We start from the raw sequence: 22048 nt of genomic DNA, 5'->3' as shown, positions 1-22048 counted from the left end.
GGAAGGTTTTGTCTGAGGATCCTACAGTTGTGTGGAAGGTTGACAATGTGAAATGCGATGGAAAGCACATACAGGTCAGAGGATGGGAGTGAAAGACATGTCCCAGTTGGGATTAGATGGGGCTTGATTGCTCTGTAGAGCATGTACAGAGCAAAAAAGAGAATCTCACATTAACTGGGGTTTTGTCGTCAGGAAGGTAATCGTGGAGGGGTGGAGTGAGTAATGGACTGAGAGATTAAGGAGGCTATAATGTGGTCACTAAGCCCCACTGCCATCCGCTCAACTGTAAAAACTTGTACTGGTTGAGATTATTCATCAACTCCAAGAGCTTGATGAGACTGTGGAGGCACTGGGCCTGTATTTTATTCCCTACACCTTCCCACAGTAGTTCTCCTTGAGTAATTTACTCCTACTGGATGTTTTGACTTTGTTCTAGATCAGCTGTAAGAATCAACAGGGGGACAGTTTCACTGTGCAATTCTAGCTATCTTGAATAAGCCCATGGGCCTTCTCTTGCTCCCTCCCTATTCATGAAGTTTCAGCAACTTCAGAACACAGCAATATATAGGTCTTCAGAAAGACAGGGTTAGGGCTGAGGTAATCTGACAGGACTTTTTCATTGTCAAATTTGAAATATATGGGGTACAAACAGTTTGAGGATCTCATCTATTACCATCTCTAAGGAAAGAAGTCCATAGCGCGTCCTATGTCCTGCGTGGCGTGAACATAAACTCACAGTCACTTTAGGAGGAAAGATTGCTAAGACTTTGCAGCTAAGGACGAGACTACATGAATACCCCCATTAACCTGCATTATTTGCCCTTACTTCAAGAGAAACTCTAATAGTTTCCCATGCGCCATTTAAATATTTACTAAGTTTTGCTTTTAACATCACTTCAGGATCAAATCCCCCACATGTGAAATGCTGTATTTGTTCCATCACATTTCCTTAATGTGCTTATGGTGATAAACGATCACATGAAAGCACTATGCAATGTTGTTTTTATGTCCTTCACTATATTATACTGGTTATATGTGCTAATCTGCACAGAGATGGCAAAGCTTGTACTGTCCTGTATTTTTTCCTTACTTCTTGCTCATCCAAAGGACTAAAAATATCAGAGGGCCTGTCTGGACACAGCACCCTATGCACATCCAACCTTGCACTACTCTGGTGGATAATATTCAATTATCAAAACCTTGATACATCGCAGGATACATCTCACAACCATTCAAGCAGTACACAATAGACCGACCTTTCGACATGCACCCCACAGACCTCCATTATACCATATTCGGCTATCAACACCCAACATTTCTACTCAAGAGTACCCTCTACACCTTTCAACTGCACCTTTAATTTGCTTCTCACCAACAAAACTCGTCAGTGGGCACCCCAACACCCTCAAGCACACAATACAGTTCCAAAGACATACAGTTGGAAAAGCGTTCAAAACTTAACATGCTTAACCCTTATCACACAGGCATACATCTTAAAATAATTCAGCTGAAGCTAGCAGAAAAACAGCATTCCTGACACACACACTACATAAAAGCTAGAATACTTGGCCAGTGATGTCTATCTATAAGTAACTGAATCAAATTCTGAAGTGGACGAAAGATCACCCAGCCCAATAAAAAATGGTATTCCGGCACTCCCATCCATACACTACACAAACCACAAATATATCTTTAATTTAATCAAATTTACTATCACCTTAACCAATGTGAACAATTAGTGTCTCATATTTTCAACAAGGAAATTTCTGAAACCATGCACATGAAAAAAGTAATTACTGGTAACTACATTTTACCAGTGTTGGAATCAGTCATAGATTCACATGCTTGATTCTTTTCACATCGTCAAACTACAAACCCTTAGTAGTATGTGTTAACCTAGCACTGTACCCTTTCATTCCAATAACACTCAAGAAACCACTATCTTTAATCTGCCCATCCAAATTTAAGACCTGAACTCCGGCCAACAAAGTGTAGAGACTCCACCTCCGCCACAGGGCTCCAACTGTCAGATATTCAAAAATCGTCAAGTGTAATGATTAGTGGTCCCATGACAGAGGAGAAGGGCGGGGTTATACGAATCTATAAAAAATATCAGTTCTGGAGAACTGTATTTACAGGTAAGTAACTTATTTGTTTACAGAATTTAGGGCCAGATGTTCAAAACTTTTTGCACGTCGCAAACAGCGAATTTTGCTGTTTGCGATGTGCAAAATGCACAGCGCGATGCCCAATCCCCGCTGTGCGATTGGGTAACCTGGTTACCGATTCGCAAAAACGGGACTGCGAGTCGCAATTAGGAAGGGGTGTTCCCCTTCATAATAGCAAGTCGCAGTGTGATGCTGAATTGTTTTGAGACCGCGAACGCTGTCACAAAACAATCGCAGTTAGCACCCATTTCAAATGGGTGCTAGCCATTCGCAAAAGGGAACGGGTCCCAATGGGACCCCTTCCCCCAACGTGAATGGCATTAAAAACAAAACGTTTCATTTTTTAGTTTTGTAATGCATATCGTTTTCTTTTAAGGAAAACGGCTTGCATTACAAAAAAAAATTGCTTTATTTAAAAGCAGTCAAAGACATGGTAGTCTGCTGTCTCCACAGGCCACCATCCCTGTGAGTGCTGCGAGTCTCAAGGGGGTCGCAAATTGCGACGCACCTCATTAATATTAATGAGGTGGGCCTTTGCGACCCCCTTGCGAGTCGCAGATGGTGTCAGTGACACCATCATACATTCTGAATTGCGACTCGCAAATTGCGAGTCGTTCTGACTCGCAATTTGCGAGTCGCAATTCAGAAACTACTTACATCTGGCCCTTAATCTTTAATAGACTAACATGCTTCATTTCTGACTAGAAAAGCAGTATCACAATCAACGTAAGGACAGAAATGAGACTCAACTTATCTGAAATATTAAGCAGCACCGTCTGCAAAACTGCCATAAAGGATTTTGAATAGATGTCTGGTGGAAATACTTGGAAAAGATGTGGGTGAAGGTCCATGCTGCTTCTTTGTAAATGTCTCTTAGGGTTACTGTGTAGATGGGTAAAATATGAACAGACCAGTGGCTGAGATTAATTCAACCCTTCATGTTTTGGTTTCCTTGTTATGATATGGGGGGCCTTTGTTGGAGTTGCCAAAAGAAATCAAGAGCTGATCTGACCCGCAAACGTCCTTGGTATCGGAATGTAGAATTTTAGCCATTGCTGTCCAAGGATGGAGGGGCCTCTCTGCTGAGGTAAAGGCTAAAAAAAAAAAAACGAAGGTTCAATCAATCAATGAATCAATCAATCATTTGTAAAATGCACTACTCACCCGCTAGGGTCTCAAGGCGCTGAGGGGGAGTGGGAGGGAACTGTTACTGCTCGGATAACCAAGTCTTGAGGCGTTTCCTGAAGGTCAGGAGGTCCTGGATCTGTCGTAGGTGGGTGAGGAGGGTGTTCCAGGTCTTGGCGGCGAGGTGGAAAAAGGATCTGCCACCGGCTGTAGTTCGATGGATGCGACGGATGACGGCGAGGGCAAGGTTGGTGGAGTGAGTTGGCGGGTGGGGGCGTGGAAGGAGAGTCGCTCGTTGAGGTAGGCAGGGCCCGTGTTGTGAAGAGCGTTGTGGGCGTGGATGAGGAGTTTGAAGGTGATCCTCTTGGTGACAGGAAGCCAGTGTAGGTCTCTGAGGTGGGCTGAGATGCGGTTGCGGCGTGGGATGTTGAGGATGAGGCGTGTGGAGGCGTTCTGTATATGTTGTAGTTTCTTCTGGAGTTTGGCTGTGGTTCCTGCATAGAGCGCGTTGCCGTAGTCCAGTCTGCTGTTGACGAGGGCGTGGGTGACCGTCCTTCCTGTTTCGATGGGGATCCACCTGAAGATCTTGCAAAGCATGTGGAGGGTGTTGAAGCAGGAAGCTGAAACGGCGTTGACTTGAGTCAGGGTGAGCGATGAAGCCTAGATTGCGTGCGTGGGTGGTGGGTAAAGGTGCGGTTCCTAGGGTGGCTGGCCACCAGGAGTCGTCCCATGCGGATGAGGATCGCTGTCTTGTCCGAGTTGAGTTTGAGGCGGCTCTTATCCATCCAGCTGGCAATGGCATGTAGTCCGTCGTGGAGGTTGGTTTTGGCAGTGGCGGGGTCCTTGGTGAGTGAGAGGATCAGCTGGGTGTCGTCAGAGTAGGAGACAATGTTGAGTTTGTGGGATCGGACGATGTTGGCGAGCGGTGCCATTTAAATGTTGAAAAGAGTTGGGTTAAGAGAAGACCCTTGGGGGACGCCGCAGATGGTCTTGGTGGCTTCCGACAGTAAGGGAGGGAGGCGGACTCTCTGAGTTCTGCCGGAGAGGAAGGATGTGATCCAGTCCAGGGCCTTGTGGCGGATCTCGGCGTCGTAGAGGCGAGTGCATAGGATGTGGTGGCAGACGGTGTCAAACGCAGCTGAGAGGTCCAGGAGGATGAGGGTCATGGTTTTGCCTTTGTCGAGCATGGTCCGGATGTCGTCGGTTGCGGCGATGAGGGCGGTATCTGTGCTGTGATTCCTACGGAACCCGGATTGGGAGATGTCCAGAATGTTGTTGTCCTCCAGGAAGCGGGCCAGTTGACTGTTGACGATCTTCTCGATTACCTTTGATGGTAGGGGAAGGGAGATGGGTCGGTAATTCTTGAGGTCTTCGGGGTCCACTTTGGGTTTCTTTAGCAGGGCGTTGACTTCGGTGTGCTTCCAGCTCTCCGGGAAGGTGGGGTTCTCAAAGGAGCTGTTGATGGTCATGCGGAGTTGGGGGGCGATGATGGGGCTGGCTTTGTTGAAGACATGGTGGGGGCAGGGGTCGGAGGGAGATCCGGAGCAGATGGTGCTCATGGTTTTTGCGGTGTCCTCGTCGTCGATGTGGGTCCAGGAGAGCAAGAGGTTGGTGCGGCTGGGTGTGATGAGGTTGGTGGTGGTTGTGGTGGGCGAGGAGTTGGAGCTGTCGTGGATTTCCGTGATCTTGCGATAGATGAAGGCGGCGAGGGAGTCACAGAGGTCTTGCGATGGAGGGGGGGTAAATGGAGCATGGCCTGGGGTCGGCGAGTTCCTTGACGATGTTGAAGAGCTCTTTCCTGTCGTGGGCATTGTTGTTGATGCAATTCTTTGTAGAAGGATCTTTTGGTGGTCTGGATGAGCTGGTGGTGCTTGCGGATGGCTGTCTTGATGGCTGCGTGGTTGCTCTCTGTTGGTTCGCGCCACCACCTCTACTCGATTTTCCGGCACTCCCGCTTTGAGGTCTGAAGGTCAGTGGTGAACCAGATGGCCTTGGTGCTAGTGTGGTTGTTGGAGGATTTCCTGAGCGGGCGAGGATGCTGGCGCAGTTGTCTAACCAGTGACTGAGGTTGAGGGCAGCTGTGTTGGGGTCGGTGGTGCTGGGTGGTGGGGCCCAGGCGAGGATGGAAATCAGTTGGTCTTCCGAGATCTTGTTCCAGTTGCGGCAGGGGATCTGTTGAAGGCGGTGGTGAGTGGCGGGTTTCAGGGAGGTGAAGTGGAAGCAGCGGTGGTTGGTCCAGTGGAGTTCGGTGGTATGGCTGAAGGTGAGGTGGCTGCTGGTGGAGAAGACGGGGTCTAGTGTGTGGCCGGCGGAGTGGGTGGGCGTTGTGACCAGTTGTTTGAGACCGAGGTTGGCAAGGTTGTCGATCAGAGCAGTGGAGTTGCTGTTGTTGGCGTTCTTGAGGTGAAAATTCAAGTCGCCGGGGAGAATGTAGTCTGTGGAGGCCAGGGCCTGGGTGCTGATCATGTCGGCGATGGAGTCGCTGAATCGAGGTCGGGGGCCTGGGGGCCTGTAGACAAGAGTTCCTCTGAGGGTGGGGTTGGCGTTGATGTGGATCTTGAAGTGTAAGTGTTCGGCTGCATTGAGGGTGTCTTCGGTGTTTGTTGAGATTCTGATGGTGTTCTTGTGGACTATTGCGATTCCTCCTTCCGGCCTGTTGGTGCAGTCTCTGTGGGTGATCTTTTAGCCTTTGGGGATGGCTATGGCGATGTCAGGTTCCGAGGAGGGAGTCATCCAAGTATTGGTGAGGAACGCGACGTCTGGGGAAGATGAGGTGAGTAGGTCCCAGAGTTCAACAGTGTGCTTGTGGACGGAGAGTGTGTTGAGGAGGATGCAGCTGAGGTGGTTGTGTGTGGTTCTGGCGTGGTGCTTGGTGGCTTGGGGGCAGGTGAAGCTGCAGATCCGACAAGAGAAGGGTCCGTGGGTGTGCCTAGGGGTGGCTTGGAAGCAGGCGGTGGAGCGGCCTGGGTTGAGGGCGTGGAGTTCATTGGCGTTGTAGTGGCGTCTGGCTGCGTGGTGAGCGCGTGGGACAGGGGGTCTGGTGCTGGGCCTGGTCCAGGCGCGGATGGGCGCGGACAGGCTTGCCTCTGGCGCGCCAGCAGCGCACCCGCTGCGCGGGCCGCCATTAAGAAGGGGAGGTGGGAGGGAGGAGCGTCTGGGAGGCAGGAGCGGTGGGCAAATGGGGGCGCGAGGGGGGGCGGGCCGCAGCGGCAGGAAAGGAGAGAGCGGCAGAAGCCGAAAACATACACGAGGCAAGCGACAGAAGGAAAAAGGCAGTAAAAGGCAGAAAAAACACGGGCAGGAAGGCACAGAAAGGCAAAAAAGGCACAAATACAAAAAAAACAATAACAGGACAGACACACAATACTAACGGCAACCACTAGACACCAGGGATGAGGCGCAGGCGGGTGCCTGCGGGTGGTGGAGGGCCTCGAACTCGCAGAAGCAGCGAGGGCAGGGTAGGGGGTACGGAGGCAGTCAGGAGGAGCTGAGCGGCGTGAGGAGTGAAACCCGACCTAAAATCAGGTCAGGGGTCACTGTGCACCGCGCAGCAGGCGCCATTAAGAAGGGGAGGTGGGAGGGAGGAGCAGCTGGGAGGTGGAAGGCGGGAGCGGTGGGCAAATGGGGGCACAGGGCCACAGGGGACGCAGCGGCGGGAAAGGAGAGAGCGGCAGAAGCAGAAAAAATACGCGAGGTAAGCAACAGAAGGAAAAGGGAAGTAAAAGGCAGAAAAATACAGGCATGAAGGCACAGAAAGGCAAAAAAAGGCACAAAAATACAAAAAACATTAACAGGACAGACACACAGGGGGTGATTCTAAGCTTGGCGGGCGGCTCCGCCAAGCGGGAACCGCCAGAAGACCGTACCGCGGTCAAAAGACCGCGGCGGTCATTCTGGGTTTCCCACTGGGCTGGCGGGCGACCGCCAAAAGGCCGCCCGCCAGCCCAGCGGGAAACACCCTTCCACGAGGAAGCCGGCTCCGAATGGAGCCGGCGGAGTGGAAGGGGTGCGACGGGTGCAGTAGCACCCGTCGCGAATTTCAGTGTCTGCTTAGCAGACACTGAAATTCTAAGTGGGGCCCCCAGGGGCCCCACGACACCCCATACCGCCATCCTGTTCCTGGTGGCCGAAACCGCCAGGAACAGGATGGGGGTATGGGGGTCGGAATCCCCAGGATTCCCCTGGTCAGCGGAAAGCCGGCGGGAGACCGCCGACTTTCCGTTTCTGGCCGCGGCTGTACCGCCGCGGTCAGAATGCCCAAAGGAGCACCGCCAGCCTGTTGGTGGTACTCCCGCGGACCACGGCCCTGGCGGTTTTTACTGCCAGGGTCAGAATGACCGCCACAATGCTTACGGCAACCATTAGCTACCAGGGATGAGGTGCAGGCGGGTGCCTGCAGGTGGTGGAGGGCCTCGGAGTCGCAGCAGCAGCGAGGGTGGGGTCGGGGGCATGGAGACAGTCAGGAGGAGCTGCGCGGCATGAGGAGTGAACCCTGACCTAAAATCAGGCAGGGGTCACTGTGCACCACGCAGCGGGCGCCATTAAGAAGGGGAGATGGGAAGAAGGAGCAGCTGGGAGGTGGGAGGGGTGGGCAAATGGGGGCAGGCCGCAGGGGACGCAGCAGCGGGAAAGGAGAGAGCGGCAGAAGCCGAAAAAATACGCGAGGCAAGCAACAGAAGCAAAAGGCAGTAAAAAGGCAGAAAAACACAGGCAGGAAGGCACAGAAAGGCAAAAAAGGCACAAATACAAAAAACAATACCAGGACAGACACACAATACTTACAGCAACCACTAGACACCATGGATGAGGCGCAGATAGGTGCCTGCGGGTGGTGGAGGGCCTCGAACTCGAAGCGAGGGCGGGGTCGGGGGCACGGAGGCAGTCAGGAGGAGCTGCGCGGCGTGAGGAGTGAAACCCGACCTAAAATCAGGTCAGAGTGTATCTTGAGGTGGAATGACAAAACGGCCTTAGACATGAAGCGGGAATTTAATACAAATGCCACTTTCTTCTTTTCAAATTTAATAACGAGTGGATGGACAGAAAATAGTTGGACTTTTCCTAATTAATTCCTAATATATTGTTGTTATTTCCAAGGGAAAAGCAGTTTTCCAAAACAGCATCTGAAAAGCCTTATCGATAGGCCTCAAATGGGACTATCATAGAAAGATCACATAAACAAGCATCCCATACTTTGGGGGTGCATCTATTGTAAAATGTAATTGAAGGCTCACTACACAAATGTGCTGCACCACAAATATGTGTTGTTTGTCTTCCCACTATTGGGGACCAGTTAAGCTTCAACTTTCTGCCTGGAAGAAGATGGCAGGTAGCATTGACTACCAATGATTTTCCTTTCTAGGATGGATCCGGTTGTGGTTTGAAGACAAATTCCATTTCATGTGCATACCACATGATTACCACTACCAGCGATCTGAGGCGATATGATGCCAGGCTAGACAGAAAGCCTGTACCTTCCCCCATTCTGGTATGGGATATGAGGTGGCAGGAGGCTCTTGGAGTCAGGTGCACCAAGTTTGTTTCTCATTCCTTCCTGAAGAAGAGTATCTGCATATACGCTAGTTCCAATTTCTTCTTCCCACACTGGGAGAAACATTGCAGGTAGCATCCGTGCTTACAATAGGAACCACAGTTGCCATAAGAAGGCTAGTATGAGCATCTTTGTTTGAAGGGCTAACATCCATAAGAGGAACAATTTAACAGGTAGTGGGGGGTGCTCAGTGATTTAGCCACACTGCCATCAACGTTAACTGCCAGTAAGGCAACGTATGCATACTTAAGCAAACAAATGTTGGTTGTCGAGAACTTCAGAATCCATGTCTGGGTGAATTGTGTCCATTAGTCTAATGCACCTCTGCAGGACTGCTCTTTTTCCCATTTCTCAGAAACCAGCATTGGCCACATCTAGTGATCCAGTGATGACATCTAAAGAGACATAGGGCGTGATTCACAAGGGTACCTTACACTTTTGAGTAATTTACACTTTTGAGTAAGAGGACTACTTTTTGTTTATTCACAAAACATGAGTTTGTTACCAGAAATAACAGTAGTAAGCTTCTTTTTTTTAAGGCTTGCACCTGACGCATATGCAGAGTTGAATATGCTTGTTAGACCTACCTCATTAATAATCCAACATGGGAATGGTCATAATTGATCTTATGGATTTGCCCTTGAAATGAAAGAGAAAAAAAGACTTCCTAATGGCAGTCACTGGAATGATAAACTTCTGAGAAACATGGCAAATAAAGTATGGAATCTGTAAACCAGATTGGGAGGTGAATCTCTTGGGACAGGCTCTAAAGTTTGATCATGCACGGACACAATCATTTCACTCTGGAGTCTGAGCCACCTGGTGAGTGTCATCTTGATCTCCTTTCTTTCAAGTTTCTGCATTCCTCAGTGTTCTCATAAACTGCCTCAGAATCAATATCTTCTTCTTCTGTTCCTCAGGTTTAGGCCGCATTATGACCCTGGCGGTCTTTTGACCACCAAGGTTAATGTGGTGGTATTACCGCCACCAGGCTGGCGGTGTATACCGCCACATTATGGCCGCCACATCTCCACCCATTCCGCCATGGCAGTATGAACTGCCGGGCCAGAGAAGTGCATATCCGACCCGGCGGTCCACAGAGGACCACCAGCAGTATTATGAGCTGGACTACCGCCATCGTTTCCGCCGCGGTAGCACCGCCACGAAAACCATGGCGGTAGGGCTACAGGTGACAGGGATTTCCTTCCCTGTCACCGGTAGATGCCCCACCTCCCCCAGCAAGCACCTGACCCCCCCCTACAGTCACATTGCCACCTACCACCCTAAGGTCATAGCACCCCCCACTTACATGACGCCCCCTCCCTACATACATGCACAGACATCCACACACACCATGCATACACCCATTCACCTACACTTCCATTCATGCATTCACTCACACATCCAAACACACATCCATTGATGCATGCATTCACTCATACATCCAAACACGAATCCATTCACGCAATCACTCACACATCCAAACACGCATACTCACATGCATACACATTGACAAGCAGACACGCACTCACTACAACATTCATGCATGCATTCACTCACACTAATACAACCAGGCATACACAACACTCAGTCGTATTCTCACATGCACACACACATTCATACACACAAGCAGACACCACACACAACACCCTCCACCCTCCCACCCCCCTCCACTGACAGACGCCCGACTCACCTTGTCCGGCGAGGAGATCGCCCGGCAGGGATCAGGAAGGGGCGCTGCTACCGCCAGCAGCGCCCCGCCAGCAGGACACTGCCAGCGCATCTGAATGGTCATAAAACAGCTGGCGGAGGCCTACTGGCGGTGCGGTGAAGGTGGTAGCACCGCCAGGCACCACCGCCCACCAGCATGGCTACTGCCGCATATCCGCCCTAAATGTGGCAGAAATCCGGCAGTGTCCATATTATGGTGGGCGGAAGACCACCAGCACTGGCGGTCTTCTGGTGCCCGTGGCTTTGAGGGTCTTGCTCAGAGATCGCCAAAGTCATAATGAGGGCCTTAGTGTTTTGGATAAGCAGTTGGGGTAAAACATGGGGGAACAGAGGTGAGTGGCTGTCCTGGAAGCTCAGGCTAGAATGGCTGGCGTAGCAACAGATATGGATGACACGGAGATTGTTATGGTGGACAGGAAGGTCTCTCTTGCAGTACTTGAGGCACTAGCAGTTCCAGGTCTGGTTAAAGTAAATGAAAAGATCTAGGCATCCTTGTGAAGCCTGTTACACTGAGTGTTGCAAACTTGGCTGAGGAAAATAGTGTGGAGGCAGAAGTCTCCTGAAAAACTTGTGCGTCATTTGTCTCACTGCATCTAGGAAACATCCTGGCTGGATCAACGGTTGTTGCAGAAACACAGGCTGTTTGGGGAATAGTGGCAGACCCCAAAAGTGGTGAGGATCCTACAAAGAGCCTTCGTCTTCAGAATCACCAGGCACATAATGGATGTCTAATTCATGAGGGCCTTTTGCTTGATGGGATGCTCTGAGTGTTGCCATAATCAGAACACATTGGTACCTGACTTCTGGCACCATCATCATTTGAACCACTGTGACCAAACTCTTCATCCCCTTGGATGGAAGATCAATCAATCAACCCAAAAATTTGTAGAACACGCCACTCACCCGTGAGTGTCTCAAGGTGCTGGGGGAGGGGAAACAGGGGGATGAGGGGGGGCAGGGAGGGTCACTAATCGAACAACCATGTCTTGAGGTTCTTTCTGAAGACCAGTAGGTCTTTGGTTTTGCGAAGGTCGGTGGGGAGGGAGTTCCAGGTTTTGGGGGCGAGGTAGGAGAAAGACCTGCCTCCTGTGGTGGTGCGTTGGATGCGGGGGACTGTGGCTAGGGCGAGGTCGGCTGATCGGAGGTTGCGTGTGGAAGTTTACTCTTTCATTGAGGTAGGTTGGGCCGGTGTTGTGGAGGGATTTGTGTGCGTGGATGAGGATCTTGAATGCGATTCTCTTGTCTATGGGGAGCCAGTGAAGAGTTTGAGGTGTGGTGAGATTTGTTCGTGGCGGGGGAGGCCAAGGACGAGGCGTGCGGCTGTGTTCTGGATGATTTATTCAGGAACTTTCATGTGGCCACTAGCAGAACCCTGCTAAAGGTTGTTAGTGGAATGTTACCACTGTCAACAAATTGGGGATCAACAAGGTAGACATCAAAGTATTGGTGATGGCGATGGTGTTGTAACTGTCCACAGTGAAGGAGTTGTACTCTGGAATATCGAAGAGGGAATATAGTGATACCATAATATTCTAACCAAAATATTGACAACCACAATATCGAAAGATTAGTGCAAATATGGAAGTATAGATTTACTAGCCTTAACTTCATATCTGCATAACCTTAAAGATAGATGCATCCTAAAAGTATAAATAGTTGGAGTTAGGAATGGAAATTTTATACGAGGGCGGGGTCGGGGGCACGGAGGCAGTCAGGAGGAGCTGCGCGGCGTGAGGAGTGAAACCCGACCTAAAATCAGGTCAGAGTGTATCTTGAGGTGGAATGACAAAACGGCCTTAGACATGAAGCGGGAATTTAATACAAATGCCACTTTCTTCTTTTCAAATTTAATAACGAGTGGATGGACAGAAAATAGTTGGACTTTTCCTAATTAATTCCTAATATATTGTTGTTATTTTCAAGGGAAAAGCAGTTTTCCAAAACAGCATCTGAAAAGCCTTATCGATAGGCCTCAAATGGGACTATCATAGAAAGATCACATAAACAAGCATCCCATACTTTGGGGGTGCATCTATTGTAAAATGTAATTGAAGGCTCACTACACAAATGTGCTGCACCACAAATATGTGTTGTTTGTCTTCCCACTATTGGGGACCAGTTAAGCTTCAACTTTCTGCCTGGAAGAAGATGGCAGGTAGCATTGACTACCAATGATTTTCCTTTCTAGGATGGATCCGGTTGTGGTTTGAAGACAAATTCCATTTCATGTGCATACCACATGATTACCACTACCAGCGATCTGAGGCGATATGATGCCAGGCTAGAAAGAAAGCCTGTACCTTCCCCCATTCTGGTATGGGATATGAGGTGGCAGGAGGCTCTTGGAGTCAGGTGCACCAAGTTTGTTTCTCATTCCTTCCTGAAGAAGAGTATCTGCATATACGCTAGTTCCAATTTCTTCTTCCCACACTGGGAGAAACATTGCAGGTAGCATCCGTGCTTACAATAGGAACCACAGTTGCCATAAGAAGGCTAGTATGAGCATCTTTGTTTGAAGGGCTAACATCCATAAGAGGAACAATTTAACAGGTAGTGGGGGGTGCTCAGTGATTTAGCCACACTGCCATCAACGTTAACTGCCAGTAAGGCAACGTATGCATACTTAAGCAAACAAATGTTGGTTGTCGAGAACTTCAGAATCCATGTCTGGGTGAATTGTGTCCATTAGTCTAATGCACCTCTGCAGGACTGCTCTTTTTCCCATTTCTCAGAAACCAGCATTGGCCACATCTAGTGATCCAGTGATGACATCTAAAGAGACATAGGGCGTGATTCACAAGGGTACCTTACACTTTTGAGTAATTTACACTTTTGAGTAAGAGGACTACTTTTTGTTTATTCACAAAACATGAGTTTGTTACCAGAAATAACAGTAGTAAGCTTCTTTTTTTTAAGGCTTGCACCTGACGCATATGCCGAGTTGAATATGCTTGTTAGACCTACCTCATTAATAATCCAACATGGGAATGGTCATAATTGATCTTATGGATTTGCCCTTGAAATGAAAGAGAAAAAAAGACTTCCTAATGGCAGTCACTGGAATGATAAACTTCTGAGAAACATGGCAAATAAAGTATGGAATCTGTAAACCAGATTGGGAGGTGAATCTCTTGGGACAGGCTCTAAAGTTTGATCATGCACGGACACAATCATTTCACTCTGGAGTCTGAGCCACCTGGTGAGTGTCATCTTGATCTCCTTTCTTTCAAGTTTCTGCATTCCTCAGTGTTCTCATAAACTGCCTCAGAATCAATATCTTCTTCTTCTGTTCCTCAGGTTTAGGCCGCATTATGACCCTGGCGGTCTTTTGACCACCAAGGTTAATGTGGTGGTATTACCGCCACCAGGCTGGCGGTGTATACCGCCACATTATGGCCGCCACATCTCCACCCATTCCGCCATGGCAGTATGAACTGCCGGGCCAGAGAAGTGCATATCCGACCCGGCGGTCCACAGAGGACCACCAGCAGTATTATGAGCTGGACTACCGCCATCGTTTCCGCCGCGGTAGCACCGCCACGAAAACCATGGCGGTAGGGCTACAGGTGACAGGGATTTCCTTCCCTGTCACCGGTAGATGCCCCACCTCCCCCAGCAAGCACCTGACCCCCCCCTACAGTCACATTGCCACCTACCACCCTAAGGTCATAGCACCCCCCACTTACATGACGCCCCCTCCCTACATACATGCACAGACATCCACACACACCATGCATACACCCATTCACCTACACTTCCATTCATGCATTCACTCACACATCCAAACACACATCCATTGATGCATGCATTCACTCATACATCCAAACACGAATCCATTCACGCAATCACTCACACATCCAAACACGCATACTCACATGCATACACATTGACAAGCAGACACGCACTCACTACAACATTCATGCATGCATTCACTCACACTAATACAACCAGGCATACACAACACTCAGTCGTATTCTCACATGCACACACACATTCATACACACAAGCAGACACCACACACAACACCCTCCACCCTCCCACCCCCCTCCACTGACAGACGCCCGACTCACCTTGTCCGGCGAGGAGATCGCCCGGCAGGGATCAGGAAGGGGCGCTGCTACCGCCAGCAGCGCCCCGCCAGCAGGACACTGCCAGCGCATCTGAATGGTCATAAAACAGCTGGCGGAGGCCTACTGGCGGTGCGGTGAAGGTGGTAGCACCGCCAGGCACCACCGCCCACCAGCATGGCTACTGCCGCATATCCGCCCTAAATGTGGCAGAAATCCGGCAGTGTCCATATTATGGTGGGCGGAAGACCACCAGCACTGGCGGTCTTCTGGTGCCCGTGGCTTTGAGGGTCTTGCTCAGAGATCGCCAAAGTCATAATGAGGGCCTTAGTGTTTTGGATAAGCAGTTGGGGTAAAACATGGGGGAACAGAGGTGAGTGGCTGTCCTGGAAGCTCAGGCTAGAATGGCTGGCGTAGCAACAGATATGGATGACACGGAGATTGTTATGGTGGACAGGAAGGTCTCTCTTGCAGTACTTGAGGCACTAGCAGTTCCAGGTCTGGTTAAAGTAAATGAAAAGATCTAGGCATCCTTGTGAAGCCTGTTACACTGAGTGTTGCAAACTTGGCTGAGGAAAATAGTGTGGAGGCAGAAGTCTCCTGAAAAACTTGTGCGTCATTTGTCTCACTGCATCTAGGAAACATCCTGGCTGGATCAACGGTTGTTGCAGAAACACAGGCTGTTTGGGGAATAGTGGCAGACCCCAAAAGTGGTGAGGATCCTACAAAGAGCCTTCGTCTTCAGAATCACCAGGCACATAATGGATGTCTAATTCATGAGGGCCTTTTGCTTGATGGGATGCTCTGAGTGTTGCCATAATCAGAACACATTGGTACCTGACTTCTGGCACCATCATCATTTGAACCACTGTGACCAAACTCTTCATCCCCTTGGATGGAAGATCAATCAATCAACCCAAAAATTTGTAGAACACGCCACTCACCCGTGAGTGTCTCAAGGCGCTGGGGGAGGGGAAACAGGGGGATGAGGGGGGCAGGGAGGGTCACTAATCGAACAACCATGTCTTGAGGTTCTTTCTGAAGACCAGTAGGTCTTTGGTTTTGCGAAGGTCGGTGGGGAGGGAGTTCCAGGTTTTGGGGGCGAGGTAGGAGAAAGACCTGCCTCCTGTGGTGGTGCGTTGGATGCGGGGGACTGTGGCTAGGGCGAGGTCGGCTGATCGGAGGTTGCGTGTGGAAGTTTACTCTTTCATTGAGGTAGGTTGGGCCGGTGTTGTGGAGGGATTTGTGTGCGTGGATGAGGATCTTGAATGCGATTCTCTTGTCTATGGGGAGCCAGTGAAGAGTTTGAGGTGTGGTGAGATTTGTTCGTGGCGGGGGAGGCCAAGGACGAGGCGTGCGGCTGTGTTCTGGATGATTTATTCAGGAACTTTCATGTGGCCACTAGCAGAACCCTGCTAAAGGTTGTTAGTGGAATGTTACCACTGTCAACAAATTGGAGATCAACAAGGTAGACATCAAAGTATTGGTGATGGCGATGGTGTTGTAACTGTCCACAGTGAAGGAGTTGTACTCTGGAATATCGAAGAGGGAATATAGTGATACCATAATATTCTAACCAAAATATTGACAACCACAATATCGAAAGATTAGTGCAAATATGGAAGTATAGATTTACTAGCCTTAACTTCATATCTGCATAACCTTAAAGATAGATGCATCCTAAAAGTATAAATAGTTGGAGTTAGGAATGGAAATTTTATACATATCAGTGAATATTATTGTCCTCTACATTGCGGCTACAATATTAAGGTACAGCATTATTAAGTACTCTATATTCAGGACCACCACCAGGTGAAGGCATAATGACAGTAATCGATTAGGAAGCCAAAGATGACAAAGTTGTTGACAATACCCACTCCACATATCAAGTATACAGCTCATGAAAACCTAGGGAATTTGTCCCAGTCTATGGTTGTAGAGCCACAACCGGAGATCCTAAAAAGGCTGCGGCATTAGAGTGAACCAGCAGGGCAGGAGAAGAAGATGGAGAATGGTGCTAGTGCCCCAACATCTGCAGCAGGAATTTATACACTCACTGGCAGTTTCAGAGAAAGGTCTGGCTCTTATTTTCACATCTTCTTATGAGTTAAGAATGCTTCAGTGAAATTTATAAATCCTGACTGTTTCACTCCCCCACGTTCCTGAACTTGCTGAGAGAAAGGTGGGAGGGTCACTTGGGGGAACTGGATGAAGCGGACTGCAGGGATGCCTAAATGGTCCATCGTAAGTTATTGATCTCCGTGAGACTAAGCTAAACACAGTTTAAGTACTTACATCAAGCCTACATGACTCCCAGTAGGATGCTGCAGGCAGGCCTGGTCTCTTCTCAAGCCTGCCCTTGGTGCAGGGACCCACGAGGAGGCTACTTTCATATGGTCTGGCAATGTCCTGAAATACATGCCTTTTGGACTGCTGTCTTCGCTATGCTGGCTCTTGTAGTGGGCAGCACGACGGAGGGGGACCTCCGAATCGCCCTGCTTGCTATACTTGATGATATGGGGGAACCCTCGCGGGACAGAATGTTGGTGGTGATGGGCACACTTTTAGCCAAAAGGGACAGCTCTCGTAATTGAACCCCCTAAAAAGCTCCTTCAATAACGGCCTAATCTTGAGGCATTGACTGGTGTAGCAAATTAGAAGAAACCATTCACAATGCTCGTGGTTGTCCCCGCAAATACAACAAAATCTGGGAAAAGTGGTGGGCCTACCATGGCCTGTCGACTTGATGACCCCGACGGAGGAGATCTGGCAACAGGGGGTTTTGTCAATAATCAATCTTGGGAACATGCGATGACTCCGATGCGTTGTGGGTTGCTGTCTGTGTCTGACAAGGCAATTGTTTTGTTACTCATACATGAAAATGCAATAAAGTGTGGCTATAAAAAAAAAGAATGTTTCAGTGGGCACAGGCTTTCTGTGCAATCCAGAATGCCAGCAGCATATTTTATTAAGCATCACTTTTGTCCAGAACATGTTGTGTAGAGGTATAACCCCTCTTAACTGGCCTACTGCACTCATTACAAGTGCCAGCTTCAGCCCAAATCTGCTCTGCTCTTTCACACCACCAGCAAATATGAAAAAGGAGCACACAAATGGCCAGGTTGACAATCCATTAACCTAGCTGTCTCTGTGCCTCGATCCTGACCTGCCATGAACTCTACTTCAGAGACTACAACCATCACCTGTGTGAATAGCAGCACTAGTCATAATTTCCTTCCTGCAGTAGGAGCAGCATCAGTGTCTCCGAAATGTGCTATGCCAATAGGGGTTTCCTCCTATACCTCAATCTCCCATCAGTGAACCAAAAGAAATGCCAGAAAATCCCTAACCTAAACTGAATCCGACTGCCGTCATTGGACATGGAGCATACAACTTCCTTCAACTCCTGGGTCAGCTGCTCATTATTTAAAAAAATAAAAGACCCAAGCAAAACAGACGTAAAATTTAAAAAGATCTATAAAAGAAACATACTTATCCAAACCACAGCACAATAATATACCACAAAATAAGAAAATCTACAAAACACACACCCCTTACCAAACAAAACTAAAACCTCTGCTAAAATCCTGAAAACATATTAAATGTAACTAATAATCTATGAACTACTAAATCAAAATTTATAATATAAAATAAATAAATACTACAATTGTGAGTGTTTAGTGTACGTGTTGGAAATAGCCCTCTTTACAAGGTCACCCCAAACTTTTTGCCTTCTCCCTCCTACTGTTTGCTGGATTTTTGCATGCTGGCCTTAGGACTCTGTGCACTTTGCCACTGCTAACAAGTGCTAAAGTGCTTGTGCTCTCTCCTTAAAACATGGTTTAATTGGCATATACCTGACAGGCATATTTAATTTACATATATGTCCCTTGTAGAGTGGTATACCATATACCCAGGGCCTGTAAATTAAATGCTACCAGTGGGCCTACAGCACATACTGTGCCACCTGCTTAGGTAGCACCTAAACACCTGTCCCAGGCCTGTCATTGCAGCCTGAAAGCAGTGTCCTAGTGCCATGTTGACTTGGAATTTAAATCCCCTTGCCAAGCCTTAAACTACCCTTTTATTAAATATAGGTCAGCCCTAAGGTAGGCCCTAGGTAGTACATAGGGCAGGATGCTGTGTAATTAAAAGATAGGACATGTACTTTTTAGTTTTACATGTCCTAGTAGTGAAAAACTCCCAAATGTATTTTTGTCACTATTGTGAGGCCTACCCCTCCCAAAGGAAACATTGGGATTTACTTACTGTATTTAATAAGCTGTAATTCCCGAACCAGAGTGGCAGATATGTCATGCTTGGTACCTATGAACTTGTCATGATAAACCCTCTTTAATGGTAAAGTCGGATTTATCATTACAAGTTTAAAAATATCACTTTTAGAAAGTTTACATTTTCCTGCTCTTAGCCCTATGTGCCACCAGCATGCCTTAGGTCACCTGACTGTGTAACTGACAGTTGAGACTTTGTGAATTCACCCAAGACAGTCACACAATAAAGGGATTAGCAGAGCCTGAACTGGCCATTACTGATGGGAGGGGGGGAGCTAAGCACAGACCCACTTGCACCTGAATTGGCTAGGCTCTGCCACCACTTAATAGGATTAATGACTCTGTATTGTCAGTGCAGCCAGCTAGGAGCCCAGGCAGGGGAGACAGAAAACTCCTAGAACTTCAAAGAACCCTTCTAGATACAGCTCCCAACTTCTAGGAGCAGGGCACCAGGGTATGAAAATAGGTTCTCAGACCCACTCTTCAGTTCACTTCTGGACCTACGGAAGGACTCTCAGAGGACTGCCTGCTGCTGTGACGTGCTATGCATTCTGCCAGAATGCTGCTGTACCTGCAGCACTGCTTTGCTGCCTGGAGCCTATCTTGAACCTTCAGAGGGTAGCCCTGCTGTGGGGGCTTGCATCTTCACCTGCACCCAGGACGTCAGAAGTGACTCCCAGGGCTAGGTTAGCTGGCCTCCTGTTCAGAGCCAAAGAGACAAAACAAGCCCTGTTGTGTAGCCATTTTTGTAATAGCTCCTTGCACGTTAGTTTAATACACTAGGCCGCTGTGCACCTTGACCTAGATATATTTTATTCAGCTTCGCATTGTTATTTTTACAATAACCAGTTTTACGGTCTTGTTTTAATTTCTTCTAACTGTTTTGCTTAGCCCAGCACTGTGTTCTCAAACAACACATTCTTGGTCACTTTGTGCTTCAGTCAAGCCTACAGTTTGGTACATTGCCGGTGAACATGGTAGAAGTTTAGTCTCCAACATTCGTAGAAAATACACATCCTTACGTAGGGACATTTTCTTAGAACATTAGCTGTGTTATTATAAAAACACTTCCTAGTCCCATTACAGGTTAAGAGGGAGATTCCAGCCAGGGAACCACAACTGTATGCTGAATGCTTCGCTGCAGACGCTAACGCAGACTACAGGCCTTTGCTCAGGTATAAGGGTTGATGTCCTCCTGGGGGAACCTGAAAGGCAGGGTTAGAGCTTAACATGCCGTGCTCAAATTATGATTCAGATAGAAAATAATCCATCGACTTTAGTGGCAATATGATAACATTATTCTTATGCTTAACTCTCATCATCACCATTTTAATATTGTTATGTTGTGTTGTTCTGGTTATTGCAGCTCACGCTTTGCTATCTAAAATGCAGTTGCTTTATTAAACCAGTCTTTAAAAAACTTATACTGCTTTCATAGTCATTTATATATGAGACCAAATTGTGAATGAGAGAACCGGATGCGACCTGAGTGACCACGACTTCCCTGAGAAGTATGATATGTCATGCGCTCGGCTGCCCAATCATCTCTACCTTTCGGGAGTGATGAGGCACTGCTAGTTAGCCGGAGCAAAACCCGGATTTGGAGCGACAGGTGTCACCCACCGTGGGTCAGACTCAGTCTCCCACACTGTGGACGATCTTGCTGCTCAAAATCCAGTAGTCTTGTTAGAATAATGAGAGCCTACGCGATACACCCACCATCTTGATCCCACACCTGGACCAAGCCTGAGTGAGTCTTGAACCCCCACGATGTCTCTATCCACTCCTGAATCCTTGGATGTGGTACTAGACGTGCCAAGGTGGTCATGTTCCAAAACTGAGGAATTGCTATCTTGAACCTTAAAAACGTAAAAAAATTAATAACTCCAGTTCTACTAATTGGATTTTGATGGTGTTGGTGTCAAATAAGTAATTCAAATTTCCTCTATTTTTCTAAATTGGTTTGGGATTTTTTGTGTTGTTATTTTACTGTATTGCTGTTTGTGTGCTGCATAAATACTTAACATATTGTTCCTAAGTTAGCCTGACTGCTTCTTTTGTGCAAAGCTAGTGACTTTCTGTGGCCACACTGTAAGGGATTGTGGCTGTTGCTTACCCAGGGCTCATACACAGTCAACCAACAATTCTCACAGTATGTGTATACATACACTAAAACTGTACAGTTAAAAATAAAAAAATACATTGCTGTCACAGTGTCAGCCTGTTCTGTCCTCTTCTCTTCCAGTCTACTACAACCCATAAAGGAAACTGGAAGGGTCTCAGGCTCTTACATCCCCAATTGCAGCCATAACCTCTCACCAATGGCTCTAAATCCCCTGAATCATTACAGAAGATATGGGGAGTGTCCCCACCTTAACTGTTCGAATCGCCGACATCAGAGTCTACCTACCTTGGACTGACTATCCTCATCTAAACCAAATGAAGTGCAGAAACCTTTGAATTTCTAAGATTTGTGGGAACTAACAAATCGAAAAAATAGATCCAGCAAACGAGGAGAAAAGCATGTTCCTTTACTGAGTGATCACAAGAGATCAAATGAGTTTGGATGGACCGTCTGGTCATAACGTTGTGAAAAAAATAAAAGATGGATTGCAACCCAAAAATGAGTGACTGAAACTAAAAAAAATCCTGATCACTGAGGACCGAAGAGATGTGAGGGTGTAAGGAAAGATTTTGGAGCATAATGGGCTTTTTCAGCGAGTCCATTATTGATTATGCTTGACACTTTAACCTAAATTTTGACTACAACAGATAGCTAAAGCAGGACCCACAGGAATGGACAGGCACAGTTTCTTTTCTTTATGTTTTTTAAGCAGTGCAGCATTTAAAAAACACATCCAGTGAGGTCCAGTCCACTACATATGAGGCAAATTAGAATAACCTCTATTTCTAACACTGAGAAACACACCTGAGTAGATATTAATGTTGATTTTGTAACTGGTGCTGCTTCTCTTGATCCACTTCTCCGTGTTCATTTTAATGTGTGAATATATAACTGCATTCTCAATGTCCTTTCTTGTTGTATCCCTTATTATTCATTGCAATCCCTACCCACACCTGCTTCCCAGAGCAAGAAAGGTTCCATCGCTGATAAAG

At 47.8% G+C, this 22048-nt stretch overlaps 1 protein-coding gene across 2 annotated transcripts in view; it reads right to left on the bottom strand.

Moving 5' to 3' along the window:
- The window catches only part of CDIP1 (cell death inducing p53 target 1), a 177174-nt gene that overhangs the window by 32226 nt on the left and 122900 nt on the right, over positions 1 to 22048 (bottom strand). The gene's annotated exons all lie outside the window — the stretch shown is intronic.

The sequence above is a fragment of the Pleurodeles waltl genome, chromosome 10 (genome assembly GCF_031143425.1).
Source record: "Pleurodeles waltl isolate 20211129_DDA chromosome 10, aPleWal1.hap1.20221129, whole genome shotgun sequence".
Taxonomy (NCBI): domain Eukaryota; kingdom Metazoa; phylum Chordata; class Amphibia; order Caudata; family Salamandridae; genus Pleurodeles; species Pleurodeles waltl.
Note: the sequence above shows the minus strand (reverse complement) of the source record. Positions and strands in the feature narration are given on the sequence as shown.